Source organism: Phascolarctos cinereus, unplaced genomic scaffold, assembly GCF_003287225.1.
Source record: "Phascolarctos cinereus isolate Bilbo 61053 unplaced genomic scaffold, phaCin_HiC Scaffold_726;HRSCAF=1367, whole genome shotgun sequence".
NCBI lineage: Eukaryota > Metazoa > Chordata > Mammalia > Diprotodontia > Phascolarctidae > Phascolarctos > Phascolarctos cinereus.
The window spans coordinates 422,370,279-422,387,214 of NW_027556098.1; the positions used below are offsets into that span (position 1 = coordinate 422,370,279).

The 16,936-nt window shown below is 48.5% G+C and overlaps 1 long non-coding RNA gene across 3 annotated transcripts; it reads right to left on the reverse strand.

Annotated features, from left to right (window-relative positions):
- Positions 1-611: 611 nt before the first annotated feature.
- On the reverse strand, positions 612-15,452 carry LOC144454439 (uncharacterized). Of its 3 annotated transcripts, XR_013482802.1 has the most exons (4): positions 13,793-15,452; positions 12,281-12,390; positions 8,960-9,121; positions 612-6,207 (listed from the first exon to the last, which is right to left on the reverse strand). It is a non-coding gene; the product is annotated as an uncharacterized LOC144454439 (long non-coding RNA). The 3 variants fall into 3 exon arrangements; XR_013482803.1 differs by lacking the exon at positions 13,793-15,452 and having other exon boundaries at positions 12,281-12,516; XR_013482804.1 differs by lacking the exons at positions 612-6,207; positions 12,281-12,390 and having other exon boundaries at positions 9,033-9,121.
- Positions 15,453-16,936: the final 1,484 nt, after the last annotated feature.

The window sequence follows — 16,936 nt, forward strand, 5'->3', positions numbered from 1 at the left end:
TCAGTTTCAAAAGAAAGCATAGTCAGATTGTGCAAGGAGAAGTACGTACAAACATGGAAGAGGTAGGAGGAATGGACAGTCCTTGAATTTCACTTTCATCTAAACTGGCCTCAGAAGGGCAGAACACACGCACACACACACACACACACACACACACACAGTTTGGTGTAGAAATACATTAAATTCAACAGCAATATATATAGAAAAAGGAAGAAAGGAAAAGGAAAAACATAAGAGGAAGGGTAGATTCAGGGATTAATTAGTCATGAGCAAAACAACCTTAAGTTTAGAAAGGGGATAGTGAAGAAAAAGTTAAAAGGAGAAGAGAAAGGATAATAACTTGAAATAAACAGGGAAAGAAAACTATAGGAAAGAAAAAGTATAATAGAATACAATGAAGGGAAATAATTATCTATCATGACTGTGAATGTGAATGGGATGAGCTCACCTATAAAACAAAAGAAATTAGCAAAATGGATTAGAAAGTAAACACTCTGACAATATGTTGTTTATAAGAAATATACCTCAAACATAAAAACTAATACCTAATTAAAATAAGGGGTTGCAGAAAAATCTATTAGATTTCAGCTAAAAACAATCAAACAAACAAAAGCAGGAATAGCAATTATTATTTTAGACAAGGCAACAACAAAAATTGACTTAATATAAAGATAATGGAGGAAACTACATTTTGATGGAAGATAACATACACAGTGAATTGCTTTCAATACTTAATATACATGCACTCAATGAAATAGCTTCTAAACACTTAAAGAAAAACAAACAATAAAATATAATAATGGAGAATTTTTATTTATCCTTGTCAACCCTAATAAATCTAACTAAAAAAATAAACAAGAAAAAGTTAAGGACTTGAATAGAATTTTAGAAAAATCAGATGTGGTGACTACTGAATGGAAATGGAAAGGAAAATATGTATTTTCAGCTGTGCAAGGCACCTTCACAAAAAGTGATCATGTCTTAGGACATAAAAACCTCACAAACAACTTTTTAAAACAAGAATATTATATATATCCTTTACTGATCACAATGTAATAAAAGTTATGTTAAATAAAAGGCCACTGTATAAAGTATTAGAAATCAACTGGAAAAGAAAAAAAATACTCTGGAGACTAAACTGCTTAATCTTGAAGAATAGTTGAGTCAAAAAACAGATCACAGAAGTGACAGAAAATGTCACTGACGATAATTACTACAATGAGGCAATATTTCAAAATTTGGGGGATGCAGCAAAAACAGTTATCAGGAGGAAAAACAGATAGATAGAGATACAATTCTATTAGCAAAAAGAGAAAGAACAAATCAATGAATTAGGAATGCAGTTAAAATAATAGAAAACAACAAATGTAAAAAAATAGAAATACTGAAAATTAAAGAAGAAATCAACAAAATTGAAAATGAAAAAATCCACTGGATTGACAAATAACACTAGGAGCTGGTTTTTTGGAGAAGAAAAAACCCTAATAAAATTGATAAACCATTAGTTAACTAGAATAAAAAAGAAGAAAACCAAATTACTAGTATCAAAAATTAAAAAGGAGAATTAACAACAAATGAAGAAATAATATTATTGGAAACTATTTTTGCCCAAAATATGCCAACCAAACCAAAAACACTGAAATAAATTGATATTTACAAAAAACATATAAAATATCAAATTTAACAGAACAAAAAGTACAGAATTCAGACAATCTAATTTCAGAGAAAGAAATTAAACAAGTCATAAAAGAACTTCCAAAGAAAAAAAGAACAACAAAAAACAACTCCAGGACCAAATGAATCTACAAGCGAATTCTATCAAACATTCCAAGAATAATTAATTCTAATATTACATAAATTGTTTGCACAAACATCAAAAGAAAGGATCCTACCAAACTTCTTCTGTAATACAATAAATACATATATGTAATACATAATGATATATAAAAAGGAACAATCAAAACTGAAAAACTAGAGATCAACATCCCTAATGAACATAGATACATACATTTTAAATAAAATATTAGAAGATTAAAAGGGAAACAATGAGGTAGGGAAAAAAAATCTTATATTTATATATATGGAACTGACTCAAATTTCTAAGAGTAAGAGTCATTTCTATGGTATAAACATATGAATAGACAGTTCTTGAGGGGAAATGGTGTTATGTTTGAAAATTAAGGTAAAGTGAGAGACAATGGTCTGAGCATGATCAATTTATGAGTTAGGCTAGCAATAACCAATACACTGGGTCAATGGCCTCTCTCAATGATCAAAAACCCTGAGGTGGCATTTACTAGTCTTCATATAGTTTTGGGAAGTAGGAGAGAATGAAGAACAGAGTTGGGTAGGTGGGGAAAACAACATGACTGGTTAAGAGAGGTGGGGACAACATGACTGGTTGGAAATTGGGAATGAGGGAAGGAGGTGCCGGCAACAACCTCATCCTTCTCTCCTGTGATTGAGAAGTGTTCACCGAGTCTGCCTGCAAGGCTAGAGAGAGTCGGTCAGCCTTCTTTGGATAACAACCAGAAATCTTTGAAGGATAGCTTGGTGTTCTACAGGTACTAGACTAGACTCCCTGGTGACCACCTGCATTGCCCAAGGACAACAGATTTCCTTGACAAAGAATAGAGCAGCGATTGACAAGAGAACTGGATTTCTTAACTCATTACAAGCTGGTGGAATTTCTGAACAAAGTTCAGAGACAAAGGAACATGACTTAGGCAGTTATAGGACAAAATCAATTAACTAAGATTAACTAAATCAATTAACTATTGATATTAAATATCAATTAATTAAATCAATTAAACAGAATCAACTAAAAAATGATACGGAATCAATCTGATTATTTCAACGGCTAGCCATATAAAATACTCTAAATCACTACTGGTTAGAGAAATGCAAATTAAAGCTCAAATTAAAGATTCTACCTGACACACCCATCAGACTGGCAAAGATGACCAAAAAGGAAATGATACATGTTGGGAGGGGCTGTGGGAAAAGACACTTTGATGCAGTGATTGTTGGTAGACCTGTGAATGGGTATAACCATTCTGGAGAGAAATCTGTAATTATATACAAAAAGTTAATACACAGTGCCTGTCCTATGACCCAGCTGTACCCCTGCTAGGCTTATAACTGAATGTGATCAAAGTAAGAGGAAAAGAAAAAAAAAAGAATTAAGATACAAAAAGACCAGAAAGAACCTAGGCTTCATTTTCTCAGCCCATAGAGGGGGGCGCACTGAAGTGAATATTACTCAATCTGATCCATGTCAGAAACACCCCACCTCACGTCCTTTGTCTCTCCAAATAGCTTCCAAATCACAATTCCCGTTAATTTTAGATTCATGTGACACACATAACACTGACCTTAATGCAGTCTGCGTATCTCTTCCCAGAAAGGCGTACAACTCTAAGTAAATGTATGAAAGGGAAGGGGGTGAGGAACAGAGGCAGGGTGGGGGGAAGAGGTCCTTCATTTACACAAATACTTCAAAGAGCTCCTTTTGTAGAGGCAGAAAGACCTATAACTAAAGGGTTGCCTATCAGCTGAGGAAAACAGCTTATGAACACAATGGGGCCACAGGCTGGTATGTTATAAAAAACTGAGGAAATGGATGACTTCAAAAAGACATGGAAAGACTTGTAGGAACTGACTCAGATTCAGTGAAGTGATCCCAACTACTTGGACTCGAACATCATTATTATTAAAAAAAAAAAAGTTTTGAAGACTTTGACAAACTGATGACGAATGAAATGATTAAAACTAGGAAAATAATGCATTTAATAACCACAACCCTGTGAAGACCAACTCTGAAAACTGTAAGACCAGTGTTTCATCCAATGACTAGTCACAATTCCAGAGATGTGATGATGAGACATGTTATCCATCCATGGCAGAGCCATGACAGATTTAAGGTGTATCATGAGATACACATTGCTTTGTGAATTGGAATTGCATCATAAGAGCGGGTGGTTACATTTTTAACGTGAGCATTTACCCCTGGGATATGAGCAAATGCTATAAATCAAGCCTTAATTTATTATTTTGTTGATTGTCAAGACAGTATAATAGTAGAGAAAATGTTAATAAAGCAGATTAAATTTAAAAGTATGTCCTGCATACGGTTTTTCTCCTTTCATTTATTTATTTATTTGTTTATTTGTTTGTTTGTTTGCAGGGTAGGCATGGGGGGAGGGAGGCAGGATCATTGCAACTGAGAATTTATCATCTAAAGTAGTAACAGCAGACTCCCTCCTAGCCCTTTCCAGGGTGTGAATACTTTACACAGGGAATCTCACTTGATCTTGTAAACCGCTCAGTGAAGCAGGCACTAGAGTTATCTATATCCCTATGTTAAGGAAGAAGAAATCTAGATTTAGAGGGATTATGTGTCCTGCATACAGTTAGTAGGTAAAGAGGTGGTATTTGTGTGTCTGGACTCCAGTGCTAAGTCCAGTTAAGATAAGGCCAGTGTTCTTATCTCTACAGTCACTCTGCACATACCTGCACTTTAGAGTTTGGGAAAACAGGTTTCACTGGGTTCAAAGAAAGGTTAGATGGGAAACTGGGGCCTAAAACTGCGGGGGGCAGCTAGCTCAGGGGAGATGGGGAATCAGTTCTGACAAGAAAGAAAAGGAGCTGCCATTTAAAGAGATTAATACACACACTGATGTCACTGACCAGCTGGGATTGTGGTAGCTAGAGCAAGGAAAAAGAGGATGGGCCTGGTGCTGGGAGACCAGGCAGAGAGTAGTTAGACTAGTTGAGCTGAGCCTGGTGAGGAAAGCTGAGGACAATGAAAGGGGCCTTTGGGGCTCTACCGGGAGAAAGAGGAGAATCAAAGGAGGCAGAAGAGCGGGTCTCAAGACGGTCAATGGGACTGTGATGACAGCTCGACACTTTTGTATGCACCTCTTTCCTCCACCAAGGAGAATGCTCTTTGGACTGAAAAGGACAGAACCAAAAATGGTGGACAGAACTGAGACCTAAGACAAAGAGCGAGACAGCAAGTGAGCACCTCACTGCCCTGGATGAATTCTAGACACCAGACCCAGATGAAGCCTCTCCCCCAAAAGGCCTTGAAGTCTTGGCAGATAGGGTTGCTGAGGTCTGAACTTCTGACTGAACTCATGACTCTCCTGAACCTGCCTTCCATGTTGTCCATAGCTAGACCAGCTCTGTCAAAACCCTCAATTACCATGTGTTTATCCGTCTTAAAGGTAAGATGGACAACAACTGACTAGGATCCCACAGCCTGGTTTTGAGCTCTGCCCAAAAAACAATCTCCAACTTCCTCACTTCACCTACTGCTTCTGTTTTGATGGTGGCCCAACATTCATGGAAGTCCTTGCCAAGGTGGCCGTGTTCCAATGGGACGTCCCACCTTCCCGCTACCACAGTGTTATTTGCCAAACTAACAGGAATCATAGCCATCGGAATCCTTAAAAATCATCCACCCTGGGAAGGGTGTGCTGTCTTCCGGATAGACTTCTCCACCCTGGGAGAATTCTACTTCCTAAATAATCACACCATCCAGATCAAAGAAGATCTAACCTTACAAGGTTACCTATATATCACACTTGAGGTATCATTCCCAAATTTTAACAGCACTTTTATATAACATTCTCCAAAGTGATAACCCAATCCAGCTGTACGCATCTCCAAATCATCTTGGAGAACCACTTCGTGCGCTTCTCTCCTAATGTGGCATTCTAGGTAAATGACAATTCTTTGGCAGGCAGCTGGTGCTGACAGAGTGCTGGACTGGGAGTTAAGAAGGTCTGTGTGTGGGCAAGTTAGTTAACCTCTCAACCTTAGCTATAACTATAGCACCTATATCCCTGGGTTGTTGTGGAGATCAAAGGAAATATTACATGCAGAGCACTTTGCAAACTTGAAAGCCCTATGTAAAGATTAGCTACATTTGTTGTTGTTATTGCTCTATACTGAATGCATTCCAGAATCTAAAGTAGTCAGCGCTTTCAATCTTACAAGGTATGACTCTGTCATACAAGGTATGGCATGCTCTGTCACACAAAATATTACCCTGGTAATTCCGGTCCAGAATACAGATCAACTATATGATAAACAATGGCTACAAATTTATCCAAGGCAATATATGTCCAAAATTTTAACTGCTCAATTTTGAAGGTTGCTCCATGATTCCAGTTACTTTTCCAAATCCACAAAACCTAAATCCTGAAAGAAAAAAAAAAAGAAGGAAATGTGAGGTAACCCCTAGAAAAAACAATTAACCTAGAAAACAGGTTAAGGAGAGATAATCTGAGAATCACTGGACTTTCTAAGAAGAAGAAGAAAAGGCTTGGATACCATATTCCAAGAAATGGCAAATTAAAATTGTCCAGACCTATAGAATCAGAGGGCAGAGTAAAATAAAAAGAATCAACCAGTTATCTCCAGAAAGAAGGCCTAAAATGAAAACCGCCCAGAACATTATGGTCAAAATCCAGAGCTTCCAGGTTTAAGAAAACAATACTGCCAGCAGTCAGAAAGAAAGAATACAAGTGCCAAGGAGCCACAGTCAGGATCACATAAGACTTGGGAACAACCACAGGAAGGAAAAGGCAAGCTTGGAATATGGGTTTCTAAAAGGCAAAAGATAAAAAATTACAACCAATAATAATTAACCTGCAAAACTAAGTATAATCTTATAGGTGAAAATGTGATTTTAATACAATAAAGGACTTCCAAGCATTCCTAAGGAAAATATTAGAAATCAACAGAATCTTTGAAATGTCAAGAAAATCTAAAAAGATAAGTACATGAAAGCAATTAGAAGGGATTATCCAATGAAGATATGTTTATAGTCTAATGGGGGAAAGGAAACAAGTGTCCCTTCAGAATCTTAATGTCATCAAGGCTCACAGAGGGAGTTAGATCAGCCAAAAAGAGGGCCTGGGGGTGGTTTCCTTCTACTTGGATGATCTTAGGTGAAGAAAGAAAAGGGAGGGAAAAAGGCAAACACTAGGGAAGAAAGGGACCAAACTAACGGAACGTGCACCTCTGGAGAGCAGGATGATGTCACTCTTACATCTCTATCCCCAGCAGCTAGCATAGAGTAGTCACTTAATTAATGTTTTCCCATTCATTCATTCAAAGTAATTTTCCTCACACACACAATTTGATCACATGACTCCCTTACTCAACCAATTCCGGTGTCTTCTTACTGACTCTGGGACAAAACACGAGCTCCTCTGGTTCACTTTTAAAGCCCTGCGTGACCTGGTCCTAAGCCACTTCTGGAGCCTCCCTGGACCTTCATCCGCTCTCTTGCATTCTAAGAAGCATCCAATCTGAGCTTCCCTCTGCTCGTCACTCGTGATACTCCAGCTCCTACCCCTGGACCTCTGCACTGACCATCCCCCACGCCCGGAACGTACTCCCTACATCCCTGTGTCTCTTCCTTAAAAATGCAGCTCGGGCAACATCTTCTGCATGAAGCCTTTGCTGAGCCCTCAACAGATTTCACTGACCCCTCTCCCAAACTACTTGGAATTTACTTTGTATGTGTGCGGACGTGTGTGCAAACATATACAGAAAGACATGTATGTATTTATTCACTTTATGTTGTCTTGAGGGAATTCGGGGGATTTGACAGCAAATGGTTAATTGTGGGGACTGAGTAAACCACACTGACTCCATCTTGTGATGTGATTCTGGAGCCAGGTAAGTTCTTTTCTGTTCAATTATGGGTCTATTCCAGTTTCTGACTTGTGAGAAAACTTTATTTAATTGTGGGAATTGGGAGAAAACCATCATGTTTGAACCTAGCCAGGCATGACTGGGAAACTATTCCAACCCTACCTGCTGGTTAGAGACCCTTAACTAAGGACTTAGGTTACACAGTCATATCCTAAGTTCTATGCAAGAGTCTTCTCAAAATTTTACATTTCAAGCAGCCTATATATCTTATCTGAAAGCAGGCCCCATACTAATCAATCAGTCATTGTTTCCATGTTCCTTTGTTTGTTTACAGACACTTTGAGGAATGGGACCCCTCCTTTTCTGATTTCAAGGAGTTGCACCTGTTCACGCTCCCCTTCCTAATCAGAAAGTCCCTGACTTTCCATCCAATTAGAAATTAGATTACCTATTATATTGTTTCTTTTTAATTAATTTGTCTTATTTGATTGTTTTTAATGTATAAAAATCTGTCTCCCTCTGGATTCGGGGTCCAGCCCTAAGCTGAGGAAGGGGCCCGGTCCCAATTTGTTGGGCAAGTGGCATGCTCCGCTTAATCAATCACTGTAATGCTTGGAAGCTCAAACCTTTGCTTCCTCAGTCATGTAGCCTTTCACCGCTGTGGGATGTGTCCTTCTTGCCTTCCTATTAGCTACTTGTGAGTAGGGCTCATTTCATTCTCTGTACCTGCATCCCCAGAACTTTGGTAGCACAATGCCTGTAGTAGACATTTTGTCAGTAGGCACCTAATAAATACTTATGGATTCGAATCAAGAGTAGGTTATGCCAATTGGTTTTACATGTAACTGGGGGGGAAATAATTTTTGTTTTTTGTTTTTTTAGGCAATTGGCATTAAGTGACTTGCCCCGGGGTCACACAGCTAGTGTCAAGTGTTTGGTCTGAGGCTGGATTTGAACTCAGATCCTCCTAACTTCAGGGCCGGTGCTCTATCCACTGCGCCGCCTAGCTGGGTAGGGGTGAAGGAACCTGGCTGGAGTGGGATAGAGAGACCTCCAAGGGGGGGTCCCTGCCGCCTCCCACGGCAGCCTCCCCCATTCTCCTTATCGCTGACAAGTTTATCCTCCTTGTGACTGCTAGTGCTGCCTTTCTGGGCTACACTGACCAAGGCTAACAGCTCTGCGGGCCTCCCTTCTCTTCTCCTGCTTAAACATGCCCAGTCCCCACGGCTGGCTTGGAATTTCCCCACTCGCTCCCCCACAGCATGGGCCAGAAGCTGGGTACACTCACCTTTATCTCCTTCCCCTTTACCCAGCCCAAGGAGGCGTAGTAGTGGGCATCAGTGAAATAGTGGCAGATGGCGGGCATTTCCTGGGGGTGGTAGGTCTCAGAGAACACAATCTCAGGGTGGTCGCTCAGGGAAATCACTGCATCTGGCTGTGACTGTTTTTGCTGGAGAAGAGGTGCTGGGTGAGCCAACTGTCCCTGTCTCCTCCTCCCCACCCTCCTAACTCCAGGGGCTCCTCCAGAAAGCCTTCCCTCCCCCCCCCCAGCTCCCTGTGGCCTGGCTCCTGGGGCTGCTCCACATTTCCACTTCTATCATCATGGCTCTCCTCTCACAAGACTGGAAGCTCCCTGAGGGCAGGCAGCCGGTTCCATCCATTTCCCTTTGTGCTCCAGGCTCTCCTCAGCCTTCCCTTATGCCAACCCGCTTCCGAGGTATGACTCTTTCACATCAGCAGCATCTCCAAGGATTGTGGGACTGAAAGGTAGAGGGCCTCGTCCCCTAGTCCAGTCACCTTGTTTTTACAGATGGGGAAACTGAGGTCCACAGAGAAGTAACTTGCCCACACGATAGGTAGCAAGGGGCAAAGCCAGGATTTGAACCCACGTCCTCTGACTCCAAATGCATCATCCTCGCCAGCATCTCTCACATCTATCCCCTTCCTTCCATGACCATAGCGCACACCCTCGTCTGGACTCTTGGGACTGCCTCCATCCGTGCTCCCTTCCTCCAATCCATACTGCCCGAGCCATCTCCCTCTTGCTCATCCCTCCCCTGCTCAAAAAGCTTTCATGGCTGTCTGTGGCCTGCAAGACAAAGCCCAGACTTACTGGCTCAGCACTCAAGGCCGTCAGCAGCGCCGACCCAGCCTGGATCCTGCCTCATCACAGACGATTTTAATTAAGCACGTGCAGTTTGGCCAGATGGAGGGGGTAACTGAGGGCCCGAGAGAAGGGACTTCCCCACTCTTCTCAACATCCTCGGTGCCCTCTTCCCCCACTTCCAGGATGAACCGGATTGTGATCTCCTTGGTTTCCTTAAGAACAGCAGCTGTGTTGTGGCCCCAAACCCGGCCCCTGCCCGGCCAACCCTGAGCTCAGCGCGCCACTCCCTCCCCCGGGTAAGCCTGGGCCTTGCAGGGGTGGAACTGCCTTCCTGGCTGGACACCCTCTGCTGTGGCTGTGTCTGCGCTGTTTTACCCCCAAGAAAATGGAAGTTCTGGGAGGAGCAGGACCTGTTTCTTTTGTCCTGGAACCTCCAGCACCTGTCAGAGCACCCGGCACCTGGTGATGGAAAATGTGCACCATTTCCAGATAAACATACATCATCTAGATGTGTATATGAATGACAAATGTATAAAGTGACAAAGTCACCAGACAGGCCTCAGGAGGCGGCATTCAAGCCTGGGACTCCAAGAGGCCGAGGTGAAGGAGGGTGTTCCTGGCCTGGGGAACAGCAAAGGCAAAGGGGTGGAGTTGGGTGATGGAGCATTACGTGCACCCATGAACAAGAAGGCCCGTGTCTCTGGACTGCAGAGTGCCTAGAGGGCAGCCCAGTGTCACAAGCCCAGGATGGTAGGAAGGGGCATCTTCCGAAGGCCTTGGAACATGGAGCAGATTATTCTGTATTTGCTCCTGGAAGTGATGGGGAGCCAGTGAAGGTCACTGAGGAGGGGATGGCCAGGGTGGATCTGTGCTTTAGAAAGGTCACTGCGGTGGCTGAATAGAGGATGGAGTGGAGTGGGGAGAGCCGTGAGGCAGGCAGAGCCCCCAGCAGCTACTATGGTAGTCCAGGGGCTAGGGGATGAAGGCCTGCGCCCGGGTGGGGGTGGGTCAGAGCAGAGAAGGGGGCGTGGCCGAGAGGAAATTGCAGGCCTTGGCACCACCCTGGATCTGGCGGTGGGAGAGAGGGAGGAGCCTGAGGGACTGGGAGGGTGGCTGAAACGAAACAGGCCCCAGAGCTTCCACAGACACAGTGAGAGCAGAGGGCCTGCACCTTCTCTGTGGGAGTCCAGCCAGGAATTTGGTCCCAGCCCTCGAGGACCAGGAGGGGCCCGGCTTGGGGGCCTCCACCACGGGGGTGGTTTTCAGGGACACCAAGGAGAAAGCAATCCGGCCATTCCTGGAAGCTGGGGGTCAGGACTTTGAAAGAATGGAGTTCCTTCTGCTCTCGGGCCTGTTTCTTCCTCTATAAAATGGAAGGGGAGTTCTGGGGCCCAGTGGGAATGCTGCCAGGTTTGGAGTCAGAGATCTCAGTTCTGCTGTTTTTCCTGTGTGACTTTGGACAAGTCACTCAGCCTCAGTTTCCTTCTCCCACGTCCCCTGGGACAATCCCCTGGCGGTCTGGGGACAAGGAGGTCACACCCAAGTACTGGCCAGATGCTATTATGGTGTTGTGGGACCCCAGAACCCAGTGAGGCCTGGCCTGACCCCCTTCCAGTTCCTGGCACCAGCTTCCTTTGCTCCCCCCAAATTCCTCAGCTTGCTTTCCCCACACCATGGAGAGAGCACACTGCGGGTCTAGGTGGCCTGCTTTGTTACTTCTCCCAAGTGGGTGCACACTCCCTGAGGGCAGGGCTGGGTTTTCACTTTTTGTCCCAATGCATAGTCTCATCCTTTGTCTCTGCACCTCCAGCACCAGAGGTCCAGGGCCTGGCAGGCAGAGGGTCTTTCTGTGTGCTGAACCGAACAAGAGTCTGGTCTAATCTCCCATCCAGGGCTTCGGAGTCCTCTGGACAGCCCAGGTGCTCAGAACTGGAAGGGCTGCCCCCAGCGGCCATCTGGCGCAACCTGTCAGGAATCCCCAGGTCCACACTCCCTCCAAGGGGTCATCCTGACATCTGCAGCTGGGAAGCTCGCTACCTCCAGCAGCAGTCCACTCCACTTGGGGATAGTTTTGACTACTGGAATATACCTCCTTATATCCAGCCATAATCTGCCACCTCACCACCCCAGAAAAAAAGAAAACACACCCACAGGATTCTGGATTTGGAGCCAGAAGGAACCCTGGGGATCCTCCTCATTTTGGGAAACTGAGGCCTGGGGTCGGAGGTGGGATTAGAAGCCACGATTCCTCGTGTCCCCTGCTGGTCCCTTGTCTGGCCTTCAGACTCAGACAGAACCATCCTGTTCCCTTCCAGCATCTGAGGACAGTCCTGCGAGCCTAGGCCCTACAGTGAATCCCTTCTCCTCCATAATGAATGAGAATTCCTACGCATCCTTATGGCTCCCCGGGGGTGGGGATGGGGGCCCAGGCCTCGGAATGCAGTAGGTGCTGAATAAGTGCTAGATGAAAGGTTGCACACGGACCTAGCAACAATCTCTTACCATGCGTTTATTCAAGACATTGCTGATAATTTTTTTCATATGTTTCCACTCGGGAACAAGCTTATTCTCAGCCATCCTCGTCCTTTCTAAATGTCTCTCCTATCCAGAACCTGCAGGGGTCCAAGAACAGAGTCTCACACACACGTGGGCCTCAAGGGACTGGGAAGGCCTCAGACTGGAAGGGTCAGCCCCACGAAAGAACACTGGCCTCATCAAGCCCAAACTATTCATTCTGGAGGAAGGACAACTGAGGCCCAGAGAAGGGAGGATGCTGGAGGCCTGGGAGCCCTGCCTGGCAGCTGCCAAGAGCCACCGACCAGAGACAAAGCCCCTCTGGATCACAGAAAGGGCCATGTCATAGAGCTCCCTCGTGATAAGGTCACTAGGTCTGGGGCAGCTAGGTGGTACAGCAGATAGAGCACCAGCCCTGGAGTCAGGAAGACATGAGTTCAAATCCGGCCTGACACTTACTAGCTGTGTGACCCTGGCCAAGTCACTTAACCCCGACTGCCTCCCATAAATAATTTTTTAAAAAGATTACTGGGTCCTGGATCTAGACCCGGCAGGAACCTGAGGCCACCTGATCCAACCTTCTTGTTTGACAGTGAAGAGACTCAACACACCAGGAGTGACATGTTAGATTTGAACCTAGGTCCTCTGCCCACAAATGCCCTAGCTGAAAGAGTGGTCCTCTCCATGGCCTATCCTCCTGTCAGACAGCTCCACTAGCAATCCTGAAAAGAGCAGCCTAGGGTCCCTCACTCCTCCAGGCCACTAAGGCCCAGTTCCTTGGCTGGCTCCTTTTAGGGCCTGATCCCTGGCTCCCACCCAGTCCTGACTCCCCCCATCTAGGCACAGGTCTTCCCTGTCCCCCAGCAACCGTGGCTCTGGAATCCCTTCAAGGTAATGATTCAGTGGATCACCCTCTTCTCTTTAGCAACATATCACTGTTTCCATTTCACAGAGGAGGCCAGTGAGGCTCAGAGACTTCCATTGTCTTGTCCAAGGTCACAGAGGACTAGAGGCTCCATGTCTTTTCATCCCACTCTCACAGCCTCCCCTCCCAGCTCTCACTTCTGGGGTCCAGGAGGACAAGTCTACTGCTTCTCCCAGTGAGCTCAGGGACATCCATGGCGGGCAAGGAGTAATGGAGGGGGGCGTTCTAGTGGCCCACAGGGGACCATATGCTCTCATCATGATTGTTTCTCCCTTTCTCAGTGCAGACAAAAGCCCCTTGTGTCTCAGGGGATGGTCTTGATTTGCCATTGTGGCTGAAAAATCCACTTGAAGTCAGCTGTCTCAAGTCTAGGGAACAGGCTGTGACCCCCTGCTGGGTCCTACGGTGTGAGCTCCCCGTCACTGGGGATGACACAGTAGAGGACATTCCCCCTTCCAGCAAGGGTTGCAGGAGGCAACCTCTGAGCACAAAAGGTAGGGACCCAGGGAGAAGCCAGCCAGCCCTCACACACAGAGCACAGGGCCTGCCTCCTCAGCTTCCAAGGCCTTACTCACCAGCTGCTCTTCCCACTCAGAGGGGCCTGATTCCCTCTAGCTTTGCCAGACGCTCAGCTCGCTGGATGGTTCCGGCTCTGTCTGTCCAAATTCCACAGTAGTAATCCCTGGTAGAAGAGGAGAAGGAAGAGGAAGGGAGCCTGGGGAGGCGCCCCAGGTCCAGAAAACTAGAGGTCTGGGCATGGCTCTTAGCCCCAGGTGGTTTGGATTATGGGTCAGGATGCAGATGTGACTGCACTGCCAGGCAATGCTAGCCCCACAGGCCCAAACCCTAGAGCCTCCAGGGCTGTTGGCTACTGAAGATGCCCTCTCCCACTCCACTGGGTCAGGCGGGGACCAGGGCTTCCTGGTCAGTCAAACACCCACGATTCCTTAGCTCTTGTACCACGCCTTGCCTCTGTTTTGCGGCCAAACAGCAGAAAGCCACTTGCCAGGGCTGCCCAGCTCCCTCTGCGCCAACCCGAGCTGGCCCCCCGGGACATAATAACGATCTCCTGGCGGCCACATCCAGCGGCCTTTCCTCTCTCCTCCTGGACAGCTCTCGTCTCTAGGTTTTTTGGCACCCCGGTCTCTCCTGGGTCTCCTCCTCCCCCCAGCTGCTCCTCCTCGGTCTCCTTCGCTGGGTCCTCCCTCCCACCGCAGCGTCCCTCAGGGCTCCATCACGGCCTCTTCTCTCCTCCCTGGGCCCGACGTCACCCGGGGACCTCCACAGCTCCCACGGACCTACACCCCATCCCTAGGCCCCAGCCAATCTCGACTCTCCAATCGCCTTTCGGACAATACACCGGACGTCCAGCAGACATCTCAAACTGGACACACTGTCTTCTCCCCAGCTGGGGGAACCTGAGGCCTCTGGGCCGCACGTGGCTGCGCTGTGAAGTCTGGATTCAGTCAAAGGGCGGCACTTGAGGACCTAGAGGGCGCTGCCCCAGCAACTCCCCCTCCCCCTCCTCTCAGTCCTGTCTGACTCTCTGACCCCACTTGCGGTTTTCTGGACAGAGACACTGGAGGAGTTTGCCGCGTCCTTCTCCAGCTCATTTTACGGATGAGGAAAACTGAGGCAAAGTGGGTGAAATGCCTCGCCCAGGTCACACAGCCGGCGAGTGTCTGGGGCCAGACTGAACCCAGGAGGGAGCCCTGTGCCTTCAGGCCCGGGCCCCTCCCCCAGGCTCCCACGTGGGGGCCCCCACCAAGGGCCGGGGCTGCGGGTTTCCTCTGCACCGGCTCCCCAGCGCACCCCTCCTGTCCTCTGCCCCTGCCCCCACTCCGGTGAAGACCCATGCAGCGGCTCCCCACCGCTTTCGGGACCCGAGGCAGAGCGCTGGCTTGGACATTCAAGGCTCTTCGGCGCCCCCCGCCAGGTTCCCAGACTGGCAGCTCCCTGAGGGCAGGGCCGGCGTGCGCCTTCCCTCGGATGTATTGACTGACTGTCTGACCGAGGCCGTCCCCCTCTCCCGCGCTGCCAGAACCCCCGGGAGGAGGGGAGGGGGACGACCCCCGCCTGCAATCCGGGCCAGGCACAGGAGGAGGGGGCGGCGGCGGACTCGGACCCGATCTCTAAGCACGGGCGGGGGAGGGGCAGGGCCGCGAGAGGCCCCGCCTTCGCCCTGATGGCCGGCGCAGCGGGGAGGGGCGAGGGGCGGCGAGGGGCGAGGGGCGGCGGGGGGCGGGCCTGGCCTCTGAGGCGGTTAGGGCGCCATTACCTGCGGACACTAGCTTCGGAAAAGGGCGAGGGGAGGGGGCTGCGTGCGGAGGCGCCTCATTCTAATTCGGGGCCGCGCGCCTATGGAGGCGCCTAGCCCTTTAAGGGGAGAAGGAACACAGGCAGGGGCGAAAACGGGCAGGGCGTCCATGGGGAAACGGACTGCGGGAGCGGGACGCTCAGGGACGTCCCAGCACTGAGCGCGCGCTATTCTCCCTGCAACATTCCACATACACCCCCCCCACCAACACGCACGCGCATTCTCCTTCGGATTGCCCCCTTCCCCTACGCGCACGCGCCTTTCCGCTCCGCTCTGGCTCCCATAGCTTCTGCGCCTTCTCCTTCCCCCCGACCTTTCCCCTCTACAATCCTACACCTTCCCTTTTTCGACGCCCCCAGCCCCACGCTTGTGCGTTTTTTCGCCGACCCTTCCTTCCCTCCTCCACGCTCGGCCTGTGCACCCCTCCTTCCCCGGAGGCCCCAGGCCAATGCGCATGCGCCCTCCCCTCCACCGGGTCTCGACCTTTGAGAGAGGAAGATCCAGGGCGCCGTCGAGGGGGCGTGGCCACGAGCCCTTCTCTTTTGGCTCCGCCCCTCCCCGCCCTCGTGGGCTCAGCTGCTGCTCTCCGAGCTGGAGGCTCTTTGGGGATTCGCGAAGCCCAGCCCCCACCTCTTTGGCAGAGGGGAAACTGAGGCACAGAGAGGCCGAGGGGCGTGCCCAAAGCTGCACAGCTACCCCCAACGTCACCAGCCCATCCCTGTCCCGTTCCTGAAGGGAGCAGGCACCTGACACGTGCCCGATCCTGCGCTAAGCGTGTATCACACACCCTGTCCCGTTGGACGCTGGGCAGCAGGTGCCGATACTCATACCCATTTTACGGAGGAGGAGACTGAGGCTAGCCCACAGCTCCCCTGCATTGCTCCCTGCTCCCGGCCTCTGCGGGTGGCTTTGGGGAGCCGGGCCCTTCTTGGCTCCCTCGGTGACTCGAGCCTGGGTCCGCTGCAGCCCCTCCCAGTAGCCCTCGGGAGCTGCGCGCTTCTCCCCATTACAGAGCTGAGAAAGCCGAGGCTCAGAGACCCCCCTCCCTTTTAACTGTGGAAGCAGCACCCGATTGGGCTCCAGCCACAACGAAGGCTTCGCTGTCCCGGGGCTCAGCTCCCTCCTGGCCCCGAAATCCTGCAGCTCCGGGCCTTGCCCGATAGCCCTGGGCAGTCCGCCGGGTGAGGAGCATCAGTCCCATTCTATAGAGGAAGAAACTGAGGACTGCCCGCTCCGGGAACCTGCAACACGGAGGCATCTGATCTGGGAAGCCAGGGCCCAGGTGGGACTCTGCCCCACAGTGCCCTACGTGGTGTGGATGCCCAGCAAGGCCTAGCTCTGGGAATGACCCTTTGAGAAATCAAGACATTGCAAAACAAAATGGAAAAAAATGAAAAAAAAA